General features: G+C 36.0%; 1 long non-coding RNA gene across 1 annotated transcript in view; it reads left to right on the plus strand.

Moving 5' to 3' along the window:
- The first annotated feature begins 293 nt into the window (after positions 1 to 293).
- The window catches only part of LOC122238428, a 36,310-nt gene continuing 14,693 nt past the window's right edge, over positions 294 to 21,910 (plus strand). Inside the window, exon 1 of the long non-coding RNA XR_006217346.1 lies at positions 294 to 373. This is a non-coding gene — a long non-coding RNA (uncharacterized LOC122238428). The remainder of the gene's footprint in view (positions 374 to 21,910) is intronic.

Here is a 21,910-nt window from a genome sequence, read left to right on the forward strand (position 1 = left end):
CTGTTAGCCAGGAATTTCTTCCAGTGTTCAACTCCCTCACCAATTCCTTTGTGCATGGAATTTAATTTACCACAGACACTTTTTTAAAGCCAATTCTAAGAGTTTAGTGAAATTTCTCCTCCCATTCTCCCCACAACATATAGGAGGCAAACATCCAAGAAACTCTCAATCTCTCTTATTCACAAGGAGGCTTAACAAGTGCTCTAGGTACATCAGAGAAACTTCACTGTGACACAATAATGGGCCTCTGTCCCAGGAGAGATTAGAATTCCAAAACCCCTTTTCCTTGCCTCTTGAAGGATACTTTTATGTTTGACAGGGAGTCAAGATCCTGTCTATACCAGAAGTAAAGGCATTCCGGCATATTTACGCTGTGAGTATTCCCCCCAAATACTGATATATAATAATACAATTTCAATAACTCAAACATTTTCACTTATCCTAACTGAGTTTTATATATACTCCATTGGTACACTCAGTTGATATAAGGTGACCAATAGAGTTTATTTATGGTGACCACAACAGTTGTCTATTAACTATAAATGGGTCAGAAATTCTGCAGGTTGGTCTGAGTCCTCTCATATTTTACCATTTACCAGGAGGGTGTCCTCTGAGCAGCATCAGCTTCACCTGGAGTTTGTTAGAAATGCAGGTCCTCGGAAGCTCCTGGGTGGCTCAGTTGGTTAAGCATCAGACTTCAGCTCAGGTCATGATCTTGCATTCCAGTACAAGCCCCGCGTCAGGCTCTGTGCTGACAGCTCAGAACCTGAAGCCTGCTTTGGATTCTCTTCCTTGCTCTCTGCCCCTCCCCCACTCGCACTCTGTCTCTCTCTCAAAAATAAATAAACATTAAAAAATTTTTTTAAATAAAAAAGAAAATGTAGGCCCTCAGCCTCACTGCAGCCCAGATATTTGCATTGACATTAAAGTAAAAGATGCCCTGTTCTAGGCAGAGACTCTGTGGCTATTTGTGGTGACAGGCCAGTGTGTCTCCCCCAAGCCACACTGCCCCATCCATTGTGGACTGATATGTTGGCAAAAGACCAAACAATAAATTTCTAGAAAAGTTAAATTACAAAACAATGAAAATAATATTTTTAGATGCCAAGTTTTTCATGTGTATGTGCTCTACAGTTAATTTTGCAATCTTTTCTTTGTACATATGTATGAGTGAATATGAAAGGGAAATATACAAGAAAAATTTAAAAATAATGAATATAGGGGCGCCTGGGTGGCTCAGTCGGTTAAGCGGCTGACTTCAGCTCAGGTCACGATCTCGCGGTCCGTGAGTTCGAGCCCCGCGTCGGGCTCTGGGCTGATGGCTCGGAGCCCGGAGCCTGCTTCTGATTCTGTGTCTCCCTCTCTCTCTGCCCCTCCCCTGCTCATGCTCTGTCTCTCTCTGTCTCAAAAATAAATTTAAAAAAAAACGTTAAAAAAATAAAAAAAATAAAAAAATAATGAATATAATGAATAGCATGACATAATGCATAACATAACCATATTAAACATAATACCATTTATAGAGTGTTTCTATGTGCCAGGAATTCATTGTGCTCTATAGTTTCACATAGTATATCATGAGACCCTCATGATTCTCTGAGAGTTTGTCCAGTTCATATGCCCTTTTGTAGATAAATAGGCTAAAGTTTAAGTTAAACAACTGCCTGAGGTCACACAGCTATAAAGTATGGATCCCACATTTGAATCCAAGTTCTGTGTAGAATGAAAGCCTAAAACTTTTGCCTTCTCAATACCTCAATCTGATCTTTCCAAAGAAGAGGGAAATCCAGAGAAAACACGTATGCTGTATTATTTCTAGAAAGTCAGAAGACTTTCTGCTATTACATGCTATTGATGCTATTACAACAATGCTTTCACTCTACCCTCTAAGCTCATTTCTGTTATTGTCACTGTAATAAAATTGATTGTAAGGGACTTGCTAGGCAGAAATAAAACTGCTGATTTTGGGGAAAGTGGGGATGGAGAGAGAGTGGTTGAAAGTGAGGATGGTTCATTAATAGGATAAACACTATAATTTATTACTCAAAGGAAAAAAATCTTATCTTGAGCTTTACAATGATATCATTATCAAAGAACTCCCTAGAGTGGGGAGATATGTAACAAAGGACATTTTGGGAGATAATATACAATTTGGGAAAGGAGTTATTTGAGTCAATATGTATGCTTTCAGCAAAATAAATAAATAAAGTCCAAAAGTTAACACATCCCATATTTAATCCTTATTTCTTTTTTTTTAATGTTATTTTTAAAGTTTATTTTTGAGAGAGAGAGAGAGATAGAGAGAATGAGCAGGAGAGGAACAGAGAGAGAGGGAGACACAGAATCCAAAGCAAGCTCTAGGCCCTGAGCTGTCAGCACAGAGCCCGATACGGGGCTCGAACCCACTAACCACGAGATCACAACCTGAGCTGAAGTCTGATGCTTAGCCAATTGAGCCACCCAGGCGCTCCTCAGTGGAGATGAACTTCTGACATCTTTAGAGCAAGAATTAGGTTTCATTGTTTTTATTTATTCCCACATCATTTGAGGAGAGCTGCTTTCTAGTGAAGATTATACAGGCAGGTTCCTCCATGACCTCCCTTGTCCTCTGAGTGGCGTCGTTTACTGGCACCTGTGCTCAGACCTGAGTACTGACCTAATGTTCAAGGCAAATCTATTCTTGGCAATATCTGATGCAGTCTTCAATGTGATTACTGATTCTGGTCATTCAAGACACTCGCCGCCTACCATGCCAGGGATGGCTGTCACTGAGCTATATTTTTTACATAGAGCTCATTTTATTTTCCTCCCATCATTCTTTTCTCCTATGGGAGAGGAAATATTACACAATTTTCAGTAGATTAGAATTAGCGATCTATCTGCTTTGCAAATGATATATTAAAGATAAGTGTGTATGGAATGTGTAGAGACCAACATTTCATCTGAGCAATAATCTAACAGTCACTACTGTAATAGTGCTCCTACCATTTGTTAATTGAAAATCAATTGGTTTCCACGTCCAAAATGCTGCAATTACCTGGACAACTACATCACACCGACAACATTTTCTTATGTGTTATTCAGACCCTGACAATTAAACCAGAAATGCAACATATTAATTCTCAAAGCCCTCATCCTTCAGTTGTTTCCCACTTCATCTTTATGATTAATTCAAAGATGGTCTGGCTCAGGGAATATCACACAACTCTGACCAACAGATATTTACAAAATAGAAATGAGGTGCTGAAATCTTTTAGAATTTGGTGCCAAAATTTTTGTCAGTGGGTATTTACAAAATGTGAATGAAGTGCTGAAAGTGTTGAACTTTCTGGGTAAGGGGAATTTGTACATTTTGTTGGTATCGATTAGTCAAAAGACACAAGTACAAAAGGGGGAGGTAATGTGTTAAATATCTTCGAAATTACCAAAGTTATAACTGGACATGAACTTAGAGATAATTTGGTTTCAAACTCCTCAGTTTGCAGGTTGAAAACAAATGCAGATGGATGAAATGGCCAGTGAACTAGTTAGTCAATATTCTTTCTTCTCTTGTTGGATTTACAATATTCAACTTGACAACAACAGAAGTTTAGCTAGAACCATATTGTACTCGATTAGGAAATTTGGTTGTAGTTTCAGAGAATATAGGATTTATTCTGAAAAAGTGTAGAGTGCCCAGCCGTTTCTCTTCTTCTTCTCTTTCTCTTTTGTTTTTAAGAAGTTCTTTCAACAGCATAGCAGATTGGGCTGTTTCTTTATCCAGTTGCATCACTATTTAGGGGTCTTCTTTAAGAAATGTTTATTATAGAGGCACCTGGGTGGCTCAGTTAAGAGTCGGACTTCGGCTCAGGCCATGATCTCACGATTGTGCTCTGTGCTGACATCTCAGAACCTGGAGCCTCCTTGGGATTTTGTGTCTCCCTCTTTCACTGCCCCTCCCCTGCTCGCATTCTGTCTCTCTCAAAAATAAATAAACATTACCAAAAATTTTTTAAATTTATTTTATTATTATTAATCCCATTTAGTAGATGAAGAAGTAGGAAATCTTACCAATATTTTCGGTGTCCAATAGAATATAAACAATGGAACAGAGCCTTAAATCTTCATCTTATAACTCCAGATCTCTGGTTTAAGCTCCCTACAATTTCTTAAGTGTTAATATTCACTTACATCTGAATAACAAGACCAAAACCAACTGCCTGGGCTTAATAGGATGAACATGTTTTTGTCCTTGGAACGCCAGAGTTGTCTGATTTTATTCCTAGTACATGGACTAGAAAGGTAAGATGTACCTAATGACAGTGAGATAAAATGACTTGTGGCACTGTGCTTTTGGGGCAAAATGGAGTTCAAGAGCTGGAATCCCAGCCATCCAGTATTTCATTACATGGTCACAAGTGTCACTGTGTGTAAGAAACAGTGAAACAAGTCTGCTTTAACCCTCTTTGGCACAGGGATATGTGCCAAAATACCTTTTGAAAGTGTAAAGAATATTTTTACCCATCTCCTGCATATTCTTTCATATTCAATATTGTGTTTATATAAATCTATTTCCGAAGGAAGAGTCTTAATGATACTTTAAGTGAATGAATTAATTAAAATTTAGTATGGTATATATATATATTTTTGCTTAAAAAAAGCTATTTAGAAGCTATTCCAAAATCATCCAATCTATAAATTCACATTTGTAGAGTCTATCAAGAAGCATTCTGGCTAGATAATAATTTTGTATTTTGGAATGAGAAACATGAACTGTAATTGATATAGCACAATGACTTAACACTTTATAAATCTCTTTTTTTTTCTTTGGTCCTGGTTGCCAGAGAAGCACATTCATTTAATCTTTATCAGAAACTGGAGTTGGCTTTCAACATCAACCTTCCGGTAGCTTATCTCATTTCCTAAAGTGAATTTTTTCAGAGGTATCACAGGGCTAAACGTGTATAAAATATCAATTACTGTGTTTCTCATGTTGGGTGGGTCTTTATAGATTTCAAAATGTCACAAACTTTACGCCGATCTTACAACCAGCCACTGGGTATTTATTTATTTTTAAATTAAATTCAAAAAATATTTCTTTATTTAAATTATTTATTTTCTTGTTTATTTATTTATTTTGAGAGTAAGAGAGAGAGAGTGTGAGTGGAGGAGGGGCAGAGAGAGAGGGAGAAAATCCCAACGAAGCTCGGGCCCCATCTCACGAAGCTGAAGCGAGATCATGAAATGAGCCGAAATCAAGAGTTGGCCGCTTAACCAACTGAGCCACTGAGGCCCTTATGTATTTATTTTTTTAAAGTAATCTGTACACCCAATGTGGGACTCAAACTCATAACCCCAAGATCATGAGTAGCATGCTCTACTGACTCAGCTAGAAGCCCCAGGGTGTTTCTTTTTTGTTCAAATTTGGAGTTTCAAACAAAACAAACAAAAAGAAAACACAAATAAATAACAAACCTCCTCCACCACCACAAAAGGCCCAGACTTTAAATTTGAGAGAATTTCCCCCCATTGTGGAGTTGGAAAACCCGCGGAAGAATACCTGAAACTCCACGCCTGAAACTCTCTTCCCCTTTTCAGCCAGCCTCCTGGACACCTTGGTATCTGATAACATATTTATGGTACAACTGGGGCCAGAAAGATTGAGTACTGTTTATGTTTTTTAATTCTCTATAAGCTTTCCTTTTCTTATCTGCCCGATGAAGTTAAGCTTTTTAGTGCATTACATGAAGCAACATACCTACGGCACATGGTATAAATGTGAATATAATAAGTGAGAAGTTACCAATATTGTTTATGACTACATGGTTGATTTGAGGGGCAGAGACTTGCTCCAGAAGTTAGAATTTCTGAAATGCTGTCCAGGAGGCACTTTATAAGCTGAGTTAATTGAATAAAGTTTGCAGCCTCCTTAGAGAACATATTTCAGGATAAATAAACAAGGTTAACCATACCTACTTTATCTTATCTCTAGTGAAGGCAAAATCAATTAAGGCAAATGAAAATAATTTATTGCTATTCATATAAACTCTTATGTTAATTTACATATGGTTCTTTAGTTTCTTGGGGCTAATTTAAAAACCTCCAGGAGGCGCCTGGGTGGCTCAGTCTGTTGAGTGTCCGACTTTGGCTCAGGTCATGATCTCGCGGTCCCTGGGTTCGAGCCCCGCGTCGGGCTCTGTGCTGATGGCTCAGAGCCTGGGGCCTGCTTCAGATTGTGTCCCTCTCTCTCTGCCCCTCCCCCACTGTTTCTCTCTCCTTCAAAAATAAATAAACATTAAAGAAAAAACAGAAAACAAAAAACAAAAACAAACCTCCAGAACACTTTTGAGGGACCATCAATATTATAAGTATGAATATTTAGAAGTATGACATTAGAAAAAGTTTTGCAAAGAAAAAAGTGTAAGAAATCAAGCCTTAGGAAAACTGCTTGCCCATGAGTCATCCCTCCAGAAATAATTGTTTAAATCATAGAGGAAAATATTTCATCAAATTTACTTATTAGCACAACTTTACTGTGGAAGTTTTTCCAGAAAGTTTAGGAACAATAAAACTTAGATACAAAGCATAAATTACAACAAAAAAAGATAAATTATAAAAAAAAGAAAAACATTAATTACACAGAAAAAATAGAACCTATAATATTGGCCAAAAATTGATTATTTATTACATTAGACTAAGTATACTTACCTTAGTCTATTTTAATATTATTATTTTCCACTTGATCTTGTTTTACCCTTCATTATTTTTAATCCATGAGTCTTAAGACACATGTTGGAAGATAGAAATCACGAAGTTAATACAAAGCACGGATAATTTTTCTTTAGTAGCCTCTAAAGAATCTGGTAGTTGGGGCACCTGGGTGGCTCAGTCGGCTGAGCATCCGACTTCAGCTCAGGTCATGATCTCGCGATTTGTGAGTTCGAGCCCCGCATCGGGCTCTGTGCTGACAGCTCAAGAGCCTGGAGCCTACTTCGGATTCTGTGTCTCCCTCTCTCTGCCCCTCCCCTGCTTATGCTCTGTCTCTCCCTCTCTCTCAAAAATAAATAAACATTAAAAAAAATTAAAAAAAAAAAGAATCTGGTAGCGCTCAGTTCTGATACTATCATTTGGAAAAGATTTTCCCTTTAAATATACATAAGCGGGGTCAGTAATTAACAAGTTTATATTCCTATAAATAAATATTTAAAGTTTCTGTCTACTATTTATCAGAAAGTTACATTTCCTTAATTTAGAAAAAAATGCCATCTATTGATGATACAGAGTGGAAAGCTATTGCATTAAAAACATGGTCTTCCTAGATTACAGGTTCTTTAGAGAAAGAGAGTATTCTTATTTATCAGTATAATTCAAATGTCCAACATAAAACCTGTTTGTATACATAGTGGTGGATTAAAAGTTCTTAAATTTAAGGGCACCTATATGTGGCTCAGTCAGTTAAGTGTCCAACTCTTGATTTCGGCTCAGATCATGGTCTCACAGTGTGTGAGTTCGAGCCCTGCATTGGGGTCTGCACTGACAACATGGGGTCTGCTTGGGATTCTCTCTTTCCTTCTCTCTCTGCCTTCCCCTGCTTGCTTTCTGTCTCTCTCTCTCTCTCAAAAATAATAAATAAGTAAACTTAAAAAAATTTGTTAAATTTAACTATCCTATTGAAGTAATTACCACCATGTGAAATGATGTCCTCTTATGAGTAATTCTAGGGTTTTTTCAGGTGCTAAATTTAATAATTTAAGGGGCGCCTGGGTGGCTCAGTCAGTTAAGTGGCCGACTTCGGCTCAGGTCACGATCTCGCGGTCTGTGAGTTCGAGCCCCGCGTTGGGCTCTGTGCTGACAGCTCAGAGCCTGGATACTGTTTCAGATTCTGTGTCTCCCTCTCTCTGACCCTCCCCTGTTCATGCTCTGTCGCTCCCTGTCTCAAAAATAAATAAAAAACGTTAAAAAAATTAAAAAAAATTAAAATATGCAAGTTTGCTTTTTCCTAACAAAATTAAATTTCTGAATTTATTATTGTGATGTTTATTCAAGATATGCTCAAAATAGAGTTTATCACTTAAAGACTTAGGAGTGTTCCATAGCCTTGTCCTTTGTCAGTCAGTGATCTACACACAAAGGGTAGAAAAATTATTATTTTTTTAATGTTTATTTATTTTTGAGAGAGAGACGGAATGCGAGTGGGGAGGGGCAGAGAGAGAGAGATTGAGGGAGACACAGAATCCCAAGCAGGTTCCCGGCTCTGAGCGGTCAGCACAGAGCTCCACACGGGGCTCAAACTCACGAACAGTGAGATTGTGACCTGAGCCTAAGTCAGACGCTCAACCAACTGAGCCACCCGGGTGCCCCACAAATGGTAGAAAACTTCTTAAAGTAGTTTTAAAAAAATATTCAAGAACATTAAAGAGTTTATCAATTAGGAAAGCCAGATGTCAGGCCTAAAGGTCACATAGCCAGAGATAAATCTCACACCACACTTGCTGGGTCTACTAGCCCCTGTAGCTACAGACACCATTGCCATCGTTGTTGCTGACCTAGATGGCAGAATCGACGTCCCACTGCCCTGAAACCTGGATACCTCTACACCCATCACATCGCCCAAATTGACTTGACTCAGTTCTGCTTCTTCACATTGCCCATGTCTGAATCAAAGTCTCACGTAGCTGAGTCTGACTGGCAGATCCCCCTTCCCACACCAGCACCCTGCATGCAAATGGAAGTTCCGACTTTGGTTCGAATTGGAGGTCCCTGGGATGCATAAAATGAAATTTTCCCAGATGGGAGGATATTGAGAAAGTGCCGTATTATAGGAAACATCCCATAATTCTGCCATGAGTTCTTCCTCACCTCTCTGCCTTCACTCTTTCCACATATCCTTGCTCTCTCTGTTTTGGTCATAATTGTCTTTTTAAAACAAAGTTATCTTTAACAAATGGATTTTCATATATGCTGTACTTAATTCTCCATCAAAAGATACAATCATACTTGCCTTACTTTTCTCAAAGACCTTGAGAGAAAATAAAAGAAGATACCTTGTAGATACTTTGAAAAGCAAAATATTTGTTTAAATATATGATATTATTATTAATGTAAGTATTCATTAATATCTTTATGGAAAGACTAGAGAATATTAGATTTACATCATCATGGTCTCAGGAAGATCATTCCTTAGTAGATTTATCATGCAATCTACTAAAGGAGGTGAAGAAAGCCTAAAAACATCCTTTTTATAGATAAGCACGAATAAACTACTTATTAATTAAAAGAGTTCTTTAAAAAAAATCTAAAGAAATTTTAGCTATGAGACTAATGTTTATAGATATTAAAGATTTTTTATTAATTAGTTTTAGAGAGCGTTAGTATAGTTATTAAGAATATGAGCTCAGTCAGTCAAGCATCCAACTCTTGATTTTGGCTTAGGTCATGATCTCATGGTTTGTGGTCACATCAGGCTCTGTGCTGACAGCACAGAGACTGCTTGGGATTTTCTGTCTCCTTCTTTTTCTGTCCCTCTTCTGCTGGCACTTTTCCCACCCCCCCCCAAGTAAATAAATAAACATTAAAAGAGAGAGAGAGAGAGAGAGAGAGAGAATGAGTATGAGCTTAGAATTGGCCAGACCTAATTCTTGGATCTTTAGTTATTGGCTTTGTGGCTAAGAACATTCTTTAACCTCCTTAAGTCCCAGTGTCCCCTTTTTGAAAATTTATCCTATATGGAATTATTATAATTAAGTGACATACTATGTATAAATTACATGCCACAGGATTTGGCATATATTATGTGATAAAAATGCAACTTTATACAAGTATTACATTATTTTATATGTCAGAGTAAAGGGATTGAAATCACAGCATTTAACTTCTTCCTTTTGTGAAGGGTGTGTGTGTGTGTGTGTGTTCCTTTTGAAAGATGCCTGATATACTGAATCAGGAAGGAAATCAATTGTTGCCACTCTTGATTCTTCTTACTGGAATGAAATCTTTTTTTTTCTATCACATAATCTGGAAAACAAATTTAAAGGTGATATTTTTTCATAATTTCACTTTTAAAATGGCTTTAACATTTTTATAAAAAAAACCCCTACTAAGCTGAAAGCTATGCATAGCATTTGCCTTTTCTCTTATATAAATCCCATTATACATGTTAACTATAAGGTATACCTGGTGAATTAAAGTATCTTCCGTTTTTAGCCAGCGTTAATCACCCTACTCTTGATGTATTAATCCACCAATATTTATAAATATTTGTTTTGCCATTATATAATGGAATCTACTTTTTAAATACCGGTCTCTGCTTTTATAACCTCTAAAAACTGGTTAATTGCTGTTACGGCTGGAACTGATCACAGAAATATTACTGATGTTAAGATTATACCCATACTTAGATGATTTGCTAATTGTAATTTAAATGATAAATATTTTTAATAGAAATTTCATTTGCTCTAAGTACACATCAATATGACTCATTTTTATAACATTAACCTATTTTAAGTTGTTAAAATTAAATTTGTTGTTAACCATTGATTAACATTTATTTTCAGTGAACTTTTGTGTGATGAAAATATGATGTAATAGCTTAGACTTTTTAAGAAAACTTAGGGGAGAAATTAGAAAATAGTGCAGACTTCTACATAAAATACATTTTGAGAAGGAAGAGGCAAGATGTCTCTTATCCAAAATGGAAGTATTCTTTCTGAAAATTATTCTCATCATCTGTTGGGAAATACTTGAAATAGGAAGGATATGCCAAGAATTCGCCTGTCTTAATATAAGACCTTCAACCTAATCTACCAAAGACAATGTCTGTTTTGAGATATTGATCTAGAAAGTTGTAACAAGAATACAAAGGGAAAGACCAAGATAATTTTCAGCTTTTGGCATTCAAAATAGGATTACACAACAGTAAACAGTCTTGCAAGCCAGGCTGTTGAAGTGAGGAAGGATTTGGAGATTGCACATCAAAATCCTTTTCCCTATGATAAAGATGCCAGACCAGATAGCCAGAGATGCCTGACTTAGAGTTGGAAGTATTAACCAACCTTTGACCCACTGTGGGCAGATATTTGTTAATGAGAAACTTTGTGTTCAACGAACCGATTTCATTTTCTTCCTGGTACACAGCCAAACTACATTTCCAGCTCTTTTGTAGATAGATTCTGACCATGTGTCTGAGCTCACATTCAGGCCATTAGAACCTGAATGGAATGACTGCATTATTTTTAGGCCTTACCTACAGAAATCTCTCACATGTGATTTGCTCCCTTCTACCTTTGCTGATGACAATGAATTGTGCTATGAGGAGACAGCACTTTTAGCGTGTCAAGTCACTGACATTTGGGAGTTACTTATTTTGGTACACAGTTCTAACAGTTATTAAATAAGGTAATCTAAAAATTGCCTGGCCCAAGCCCTAACCCTTCATAATTCCTCAAAACTGTTACGTATTTAATGTCAAGTACTTTAAAAATTCTAAGATTAAAGTAGTAAGAATGTGCATTTCAGATGAAAGCACATAAAGAGGATGGAAGTTAGCTATTGGGGGTACCAAAAACAGAATAGTTTTCTAATCATTTAAAGAATGGTACAGAGTAAAGGGAGAACGTGTTTACTTTCCCAGAAGTTACAACCTAAAGCAATGGGTAAAAATCACAAGGAACTATGACTTGATCTAACTAAAAAGAGACTTTACAAAGACTGTAAGAAATTCTCTTCCTTGCAGCCACTAGCTCGATCTAAGTGACTACATTCTGGTATAGACATCTCTCCATGATTTTTACATGGAAACTACATAAATACTACACATATGTTACACACTCTTCTACAGAAGAAATATGTTACATAAAAAACATACTAAATCTTCAGAATTTAGTGTGAGGAAATATGTCTAAAATATTAAGAGAGGAAAAAAAACCTACCAGACACACGAAATAATATCTTTAGTGTGTTTCAAAAGATAGAGCTTCAAAAACCTTTCAACGAAATTATAACGGATAAAAGAATAAATTATAAATAGAAGCCTTTTTTTTTTTTGAAAGGAACTTCATTGCTCTTTAAAAATGTCAAAATACAAAATCGATCCCCCCCAGATGAAGGCTCGGAGCTAGCAATGTTTCACTATTAATGGAATTAGAATACTCCGGCTTCAGGTGTTCTAATTACTACAGGAAGTTGCATAATCTACCAGCATCCTTGCAAATTTTTATTATAGAAAGTTCTTATTCAAATTTTATCCTCTTCAATTGAATTGAATTTATCCTCTTGGAATAACTGAAGAACTTTGTCATTCAAACTTAAAAAGCATGAATTTAAGTTTCTTAAACGTAAAAATCCTCAGGACCGTGAGTTGCTGACAATTGTTGGGCAACAGTCTCTAAATACCTGTGTTCTACATCATGAGCACCACTAACACTTATATATTGAAACACGTACTTCTGTAATTATAAATCAGCTTTGGAGACATACCACTGAAAAGAATTAATTCTTCTTTTTTGATCGTTCATTTATTTATCATGAGAGAGAGAGAGAGAGAGAGAGCGCACGAGCCAGGGAGGGGCAGAGAGGGAGGGAAGGAGAGAATCCAAAGCAGGCTCCACACTGTCAGTGTAGAGCCTGACACAGGGCTCAATCCCACCAACTGTAAGATCGTGAGCTCAGCTGATACCGAGAGTCAGACGCTCAACGGACGGAGCCATCCAGGTGTCCCAAGAACGAATTCTTTATTAACAATGGAATTTACTTATTTCTGAGTTACTTTTAAAATTTCCACAAATCACTTCACTTACATTTATGGTAACGCATTGCCCTTTGAAGTAAATTTACCCACAAACAAAGGAAGGGACTGACAGAAAGTTCCCAACTATTTGGACACATGAAAATATACTTTCAACTCCTAAGGTTAGAAGAGGTCCATACAAAAAATAGGCCAACACATGGACATGCCCAAGACACAGGTTGTACATTTCCTCTGAAGTAAAGGATTCCCTGGGTGCCGGTGGCTCAGTTGGTTAAGTGTCCAACTTCAGCTCAGGTCATGATCTCACTGCTCGTGAGTTTGAGCCCTGCATCAGGCTCTGTGCTGACAGCTTGGGGCCTGTAGCCTGCTTCAGATTCTGTCTCCATCTCTCTTCTCCTCCGCTGCTCATGCCCTCTCTCTCTCTCTCTCTCTCATGTATAAAATAAAACATAAAAAAAAAGAAACTTAAAAAAATAAAGAGATAAAAAAGCAGTCCTAAGACTGGTATTAGAAATATCATAATGAAATAGTTTTTGTTGTAATGGATTTGTCATGATATCACATAATCTTTAAAATGTGGGGCGTGTATTTATAAGTATTGATATATAAAGAATTGAACGTGGTATATGATACCATTTTTCAGCTTTAGGAAATTGTAAAGGTGCTAAAAAGATTTTAACATATTCTAAACAGAAACATTAAAACAGAACACAGTAATAATTACCCAAATTATAAAGCAACTGAACTCCAACAACTATTAATTTAACTAAGAACAGGAACAACTGAAGAAAATAAATTAAATTGCAGCCAACTAATGTGGCAAAGGGGATAATTTGTCCTATAGACTTTTGCAGAACATTTGTGAAAACCTTCTGCAGCATTAGCTAACATTATTACATTGTATTGAATATTGATTATGCTAGAGAAAAAAAATACTAGCTAAGAAATATGGATGTAATATTCTGAGATGAAAATAAGGCTATACATTACTAAGCAATCTGTTTATATTGCTGATTTAATGACCTCCATCATTATTTATATTCTTCTTCTAGAAGCAATGCATTCTCTTCTGAACCTTGAGACTCCTTCACTATAAAGTTGGATATTATCTTTGTGGCTGATTGTGAAAAATAATTCCAAATCCCCTTTATATGAAATAGGCTTCGAAGAACCAGAAAAAAATAGTCTGCGGTTTTTACGCTCTTGTTTCTTATCCATTTTCTCCAGTATTTGTTGCTGGGGAATAAAACAAATTATTACAACAAAGCATCCAGAGACAATACAGGCAACTTTAATATGTCTCTATGGTGTTCAGATTACCAAGGAGTGATTTCATTTAGACAGGTTCACGCTAATTAAAGCACACATTATGACTCCGTTTATACAGTGAATTAACTTATTTTTTGACTGATATGATTTTATATTTGTACAACCCAAGAAATTAACTATAAACCTATGAGGAATATAAAAGTATTCAGTAAATGACTCATTAAATGATTATCAAACAAAAATTGATAGATTTTCTGAAAACGATAATCTTAGGGAAAATATAATGAGAAAAATGTTCTATTTATACAGCAGGACACAGTTCAGTGATCAGAAATAAATTTATAAAGAAATATACGAGTGTAGTTTATAAAAAGAATTGAGTGTGCGCTGCTAACATTATTTAATCAGGGAAGAAAGGTGCATCACTCAATAAATCTTACAGTTACTGGCTAGAACATTTAAAGGCGGGGCAAATATCAGTCCATATTTGTTTTAAACAACAAAATACATTGACAGATAGATCAAAGGCTAATTTTAAATATAAAGAAGCCATACAACTAGATGAAAATAAAAGGTAAATTTTGTTTTAATAATGGTGAGACAGTAAAGATCATTTTAAGTAGGCTACAAAGGGGGCACCTGAGTGATTCTGACTCTTGATTTCAGCTCAGGTTATGATCCCAGGGCTGTGAGATGGGATCAGGCTCCATGCTGCGTGTGGAGCCTACTTCAGACTCTCTCTCTCCCTCTGTGCTGTCTTCCACTTGAACTCTGTCTCTCTATCTAAAAAAAAAAAAAAAAAAAAAAGTGGGCTAAAAAAAGCCATAAGGTAAAGATTGTTAAATTTGATTTCTGTTTTTTAAAAAAAATTTTTAACATTTATTTGTTTTTTGAGAGAGAGACAGAAGGTGAGTGGGGGAGGGGCACAGAGAGAGGGAGTCACAGATTCTGAAGCAAGGTCCGGACTCTGAGCTGTCAGTACAGAGCCCAACATGGGGCCCGAACTCATAAACCTGGAGATCATGACCTGAGCTGAAGTCAGATGCTTAACTGACTGAGCCACCCAAGGGCCCTTAAATTTGATGTCTAACTAAGCATTTTTCCAAGGTGAAGAATTAGTAAACAAGCCCAAAGACAAATATCAAACATGAAAAAAAATATATTTACAAAATATATTACAAAGGCTCAATGTCTTTATTCTATAAAGAATTCTTACATTCACTAAGAAGGGAATCTATAGCTCAAAATAAAAATCGATAAGAGCATACAGAAGCAGTTTACACCTTTTAATTTATTATTTGCCTATTTTTTTTCAATAAGTAATATATTCAGAGTAACCAAAATCCAAATGATATACACTGATGAACATTGAAAATTCATTCCTCTCCTTGTGCCCATGTCCACACCATACCTCCACCTTCTGGACAAAACAAGTTTTAGTAGTCTTTAAAATGTATCTGTGCAGTGTTCATTCACGCAGACATAAGAAATGGAAATCTGCAGGTTTATTTCCCCTCGTTTTACACAAAACATACCATATAATATCCATTCTTCTGTACCACACCTTTTTTGGGGGGGAGGGGGATGTACACACTAATGTGGAGGTTTACCTTTTTTTCCACATAGAATTCATTCTCATTGTTCACGGGTCTCTACATATTTCACTGTGGATATGCTATAGTTTACTTAACAGCTCCCATAAAGATGGGCCTTTGGCTTGTTTTCAGTATTTTGCTATTATGAACAGGAATGCTATGAAGAGTGGCGTACATAGGTCATTTTCTACGTTTATCGGTATATCTGTAAGATATATTTCCCAAAGTGGAATTCCTGAGTCAAAGAGTAAATGTAATTGCAAGATACTGTCAAGTTTCCCTTTATTAGAGGTTGAACTATTTCACCTTCCTGCCAACAGTGTGTGAGTGTTCCTCTTTTCTCAAAGCTCTGCAAATAGAGTTGTCAAATTTTTAACTTGTTAACTATGTGGATATTACATAGATGTATACATATATATGTATATGGACATATATATATATATATATATATATATATATATACGTGTTAGTGTAACTTTTAATATGAATAAAAATATCTTTTCCTGTGTTTCACCATTATTTTTCTTGTTTGTGTGTGTATGAATACATTATGCTATTTGTTTTGTTTGTTTTGCTTTTGTTTTTTCTTGAACTTGCAAATAAATTCAATTTCTATACAGTTGAATGATTAAACTTTTCTTCTGTGGCTCCTGGGAAATGTTTTAGTAGTTCCAGAGGCATAGATAGAAAAGGCCTTCCAACTCCAAAACCATAATACAATTCCAACCTGTTCTCTTCAATTACTTGAAGGATTCATTTTTGTAAACATTTAAGTTATTGGCAATTTTGTGGTTTAGACCTGTGGTTGGGTATGAAATATTAATCCAATTTTAATCCACTTCTAAGTGGCTACTCTTTTGTGTAACACAATTGAGTAATAAGTTCATAATTACCACTGCTGACTTGTGGTACAAAGGGTTTTTAAATATAAATTGATGCATAGCCTTGATTATACATTTAGAAATATGTTAAAACAAAAACAATATATTTTCATAGAAAAATTTACTAATGGATAATAATGCTGATTGTGAGGGACAATAGGGACTTTCATACATAGCTGATGGGGGGTAAATTGTGAAACCTTATTGGACAGCAGTTTGGTATCATCTGTCAACAATTCATGTGCACATAATTTTGATACAGCAATTCTAATTGTAACATCAATATAATCACACAAAAATGTGCAAAACAACATACTTTCCCATTAAGAGATTCATTAACTCTCTTCAGATACATTGACTCAATGCCATGCCAGAAGCTGTTGGAACATGAAGTAGCTCTATATGTATCAGTATAAACTTATTTCTGAGAATTATTAAATGATAAATAAATATTCAGAATAGTATATAATGTAGAACACTGAAATTGATGTAAACAAAAATATATGTGTGTATAAAAATATATGCTTTTAAATATATAAAGCATATAGTATTATGAACATAAATATGATTAACTACATTATTTTAAAATAGTTTTAAATTCAATGAAAAATTGTGAAGATAGTACATAGAATTTCCATATATCTCACAATCTTTTTCTTCTGCAACGTCTTATAGTAGTATGGTACGATTTTCGAGATTAATGAACCAACATTGATATACTGTTAGTAACTAAAGTCCCTAATTTCCCTAATTTCAAATTCTTCTCGTTTTTCTCCATTGTCTTTTTTTGTTGTTGTTGTTCCCAGATCCCAATCAGGATAACACAATGCATTTAGTGGTCATTCCTCTTTAGGTGCCTGTTGACTGTTGACTTAACTTTACTCAACCTTAACAGTTTTGAGGAATACTGGTCTGTTGCATCATAGGATATCCATCTATTTGAACTGGTCTGATGGTTTTCTTATGATTTGATAAGAATTTGAGGTTTTTTGGAGGGAAACCACAGATGTATATTTCCACTGCCATCACATCACAACAGGGGTGCACACCATCAAACGTGACCATCACTGTTGATATTAACCTTGATCACTTGGCAGAGGTAGGGTTTGTCATGCTTCTTCACTGTAAATTTATTCCTCACAGCCCCATGCTAAGGCCTTTTGAAAAAAGTCACTCTATGTCAGTCTACATTTAAAGGATGCAGAGTTATGCTCCACTTCCTTGGGAGCGAAGTGAATGCATAAATCAGTTGGAATGCTTGTGCACAGGATTCATTTATTTATACCTGTATAGACTCATAGATATTTATTTTAAAATTTTGATTATAATTTAATACTATTTAATTTTTTTTTGCTCGAATTGTTCCAGCTTTGACCTTTGAGAACTCTTTTAGTCAACTCTTGTGCCATAGTAACATACCTCCTACGAAAAATAAAATTTGGTTTTTTTTTTTTTAGCTCTTTCTTACTTTCTCGTTATCTGAGGTTCTGTAGGCTAACCTTGTGTGTTTTCTACTCCAGTCCTATAATCAGTTATTTCTCCAAAGCTTCCTTTTATTGGATAATTGTATTAGAAACCACTATCCGAGCAAGTGTTCCTTATTAGTGGGATGGGTCTGCATCTAGACCCTCTTTGTAGACAGGACAAAGAAATATATGTGTAGATACTAAGCTTTGTGCATACCTGTACCTGTAAATATTTCCATGTCTAAGCATCTGAGTCTATATTAAGGCAAACATGAATTCTTATGGATGTATACAGCTTTAATTCATTATAACATGGATCATTTTAGTTCCCTCCCCTTGCTTATTTGCAACTTCTCACTCCAATAACGAGAAATCTTTTTACTATAATCCACCATCTATTTCCTCAATTTGAATATGCATTATAGTTGTATCAGTACAATTAACCTGGATCATCATGGAACAGAACTTTATCGACTAGATTTTAATTTCATGCAGTTTTTTTTTTTTTTTGCCTTTAATCTTATAGACTTCTTTCATTTCCAAAGTAACCAATTGATCACCTTCACTCCATCTCACCCCTTCAGTACTATGTTGGCTACTCTGTGACTTTTGCAGTTTTCTATAAAATCTAGAGTTACCTTGTCAATTTCCACAAACTAGCTTACTGGTACTTTAATAAGAAACATACTTTTTGTTTGTTTGTTTTTAAAGATTTTATTTTTGGGGCACCTGGGTGGCTCAGTTGATTAAGTGCCCAACTTTGGCTCAGGTCATGATCTTGCAGTTCTTGAGTTCAAGCCCCACATGGGGCTCTTTGCTGTCAGCGCAGACTCTGCTTTGGATCCTCTGTTTCCCTCTCTTTCTGATCCTCCCCTGCTTGCACTCTCTTTCTCTCTCTCTCTTTCTCTCAAAAATAAATATTTAAAAAAATAAAGGTTTTATTTTTAATCAATCTCTGAACCCAGCGTGGGACTCTAACTTACAACCCCAAGATCAAGAGTCATGTGCTTTACAGACTGAGCCAGCCAGACGCCCCAACATATTTCTAATTGTATATAGGTTTTCAATTTTCTATTTTATTTTTTCACCCTGAGCATATATTCTTCTAAATCAATCAAGAGCAACAAAAACAGTCTAGTTCATGGAGATCAGGCCTTAGTACCATTCTCCATTTTATAAAGTTTGATTGTGTGATATTTAATTAGATAAAAGGTCCCTTCTCAATTTAAAGAGACTGCTTAGATAGAAAACCAAAAGGAAAAAAAAAAACCTTCATCAAATAATAAGGATAAAAGAGTAAAAATGTAATTGAAATTCTAAGATCATATTTACTCATTTGTGTATTGTGTTCTTGTCACAGGTTTAGCAATAGAGAAAGTGTAGAATTCATGATCCCTAACCTATATAACCTGGTAATCTAGAGAAGGAATTATAAAGATATCATATATGGCAACACAAACTTCGTGAGCACAGGGATCTCAACTAACTTTTCTATCCCTTAATTCTCAGGATCTACTTATTCCTGGAATATCAGTTTCCTGAATGGAATATAGTATCAAAAGTTACTTGTTTTCTCTTAAAGATACTTTCCTTCTACCAAAGCACAGCTATGTATATTCTATTTTCCATTACTTTAAAAGGATAGAATTTCAACATGATTTTCCAAATATATGTAGTCACTTCATAACTTTTTTTTTTAATTTTTCTTAACGTTTATTTATTTTTGAGACAGAGAAAGACAGAGCATGAACGGGGGAGAGTCAGAGAGAAGGAGACACAGAATCTGAAACAGGCTCCAGGCTCTGAGCTGTCAGCACAGAGCCCGACGCGGGGCTCAAACTCACGGACCGCGAGATCATGACCTGAGCCGAAGTCGGCCGCTTAACCGACTGAGCCACCCAGGTGCCCCCATAACTTTTAATCATTATTTTTCATACCAAGTAGGTCAAAACATGACTAATTTTAATCTCATAGAATGGCATAAACAATGCAGAAGACTGATAACGGTTACTGACTGCAAAAAGGGAGGTGATTTCTGATATGTGGGGTGCTAGAAAATTTGTAATTTGAATATCGGAGAAGATGTCATAGGTGCATAAAATCTGGGCAATTATAGAAGGCTCAGTGACGCAGGTAAAGAGAAAAGTGAATTTAACAGTGATATGTGGGCAACTGTTACTTTTCGGTTTCACATCCAAATACCATTCTGAAATTAAGGGCATCCTTCATTGTTACAGATGCGTTCAGAGGCAGAGATTCTCATTATTGGAAGCACAAGACATTGAGTATTTCCTCTTAGGTAACTCCTGAGAGATAGGGCACAGGCATATGATGCAAGTTTCTGAGCTTCTGTGTAGGGCTCTGAATCTTGAGGCAATGAACCAAAGAGGGAAGACCATTGGAGACATTATCCAGGGACGCCTCCATGGTGTGGTGATGGCCTACTTCCATCCTGAGGAGGTTGGTGGAGTGTCTGATATTGGTGTTACCAAAACTGTGTGAGACACAATACTCTTGGCCACAACTTTGGGCAAGTTCTTTGCTAGCCAGCTTCTTTGGTTCTCACCCATTATGCAAGCATTGTGCAAGCTGGAAGTTTGTGGATGTTGAAATACAATTTCACCCCCTTATTTTCCGCTTCAGTTAATCAGTTGATTACTGTTGCTTGCAACTGACAGAAACAAACCACTATATTCAAGTACTAAAAAGAGAGGATAAGGAAATAACTTAAAAAAAGAAATTCCAAGGCTATACAATAATGCTTACCAGGAAATCTCCCTATTGATAAATAGATATCTACCAAAAAATATCAAAACCCTCAGTTCATCGCTCCATCATCTGAAATACATTCTGCAAAATGATATCTGTATTTGGACTAAGAGATTAGAGAAAAAGTAAAGTATGACAATAAAATTGGCTTTAGGGAAAGAAGGGAACATGGGCTGCAATAAAGGAAGTTAGGTAATTGACAGAGGGTGCTTTACAGAAATATCAATGTAGAATTTCAGTAGTAAGAATGGAGAATTATACATCGCTTATACTGCTTTTGAAACAGTTTCAAAACGCAGTTAAAGGGGAAGCAGAAAAAAATAGTCTGTTTTTCTTGAAATTAAAATTCTAAGGAAATGGGAATCCTCATGTAGTTGAAAACAGATACAGCTTAATGAGCTATAATAAAAAGAAGGCGATTTTTCCTTTAAATTCATCTTTCTTAATTGTGTGATCATGTGAAGTCTCTGCCTCCATCTATTTTGTTTCTGTCTCCTTCTCAGTGCTTATTTGTGCCTTTCTTTCACATGATTGTCTTCTTCCTGCACACCTCTTTTCTAATAATTAAATCTCTTCATTTTTAGTCCTTGTCTGACCCACAGGTTCCTGTACTCACTGTCTCTCAGTTCTTGCTCCTCTCACCTAGCTTCATTGGGCATGTCTTGTTCCAGTGGGGGGAGGGGGGGCGGCGGGGCGGGAAACCAGCATGTAGCTCTAAAACAGCTCTACTGGACTCATTACTCCTACAGGGAAAAATCGGTGCAGTTGGACACTGCTTCGTTCTCTATAGATCAGACTTTAATACGATTGGGACACAGCTTGCTTCCCAAAGAAAAAGTCTTTACTTTGCTGTTTGTTCCCAGTGAACAAATATTCAAGAAAATAAAAGTGAGTGCACATATAAACTCACATGTGTACATTCTATTTCAAATGCCCTCCTTTTCTCCTTTCCACATCTCATTGTTAATGTGACCAGTAGTCTTCAACATATGGTGCTCCAGTAAAGTCTTTAATTCTCTGTGAAGGTCTGTGAGACTTTTTTTTTAGCATAGCTGGGAATGGCATTTACAAACAAAGCATATAATATAAATCCATTACTTATGGTATTGACAAGGTATGAAGAATTGTTAGGGAATTGTTCTATGTAGAAAAACAAGTAACTGATGACAGTCATTTTACACCCACCAGAATGTAAAAATTAATATG

The sequence above is a fragment of the Panthera tigris genome, chromosome B2, assembly GCF_018350195.1.
Source record: "Panthera tigris isolate Pti1 chromosome B2, P.tigris_Pti1_mat1.1, whole genome shotgun sequence".
NCBI lineage: Eukaryota > Metazoa > Chordata > Mammalia > Carnivora > Felidae > Panthera > Panthera tigris.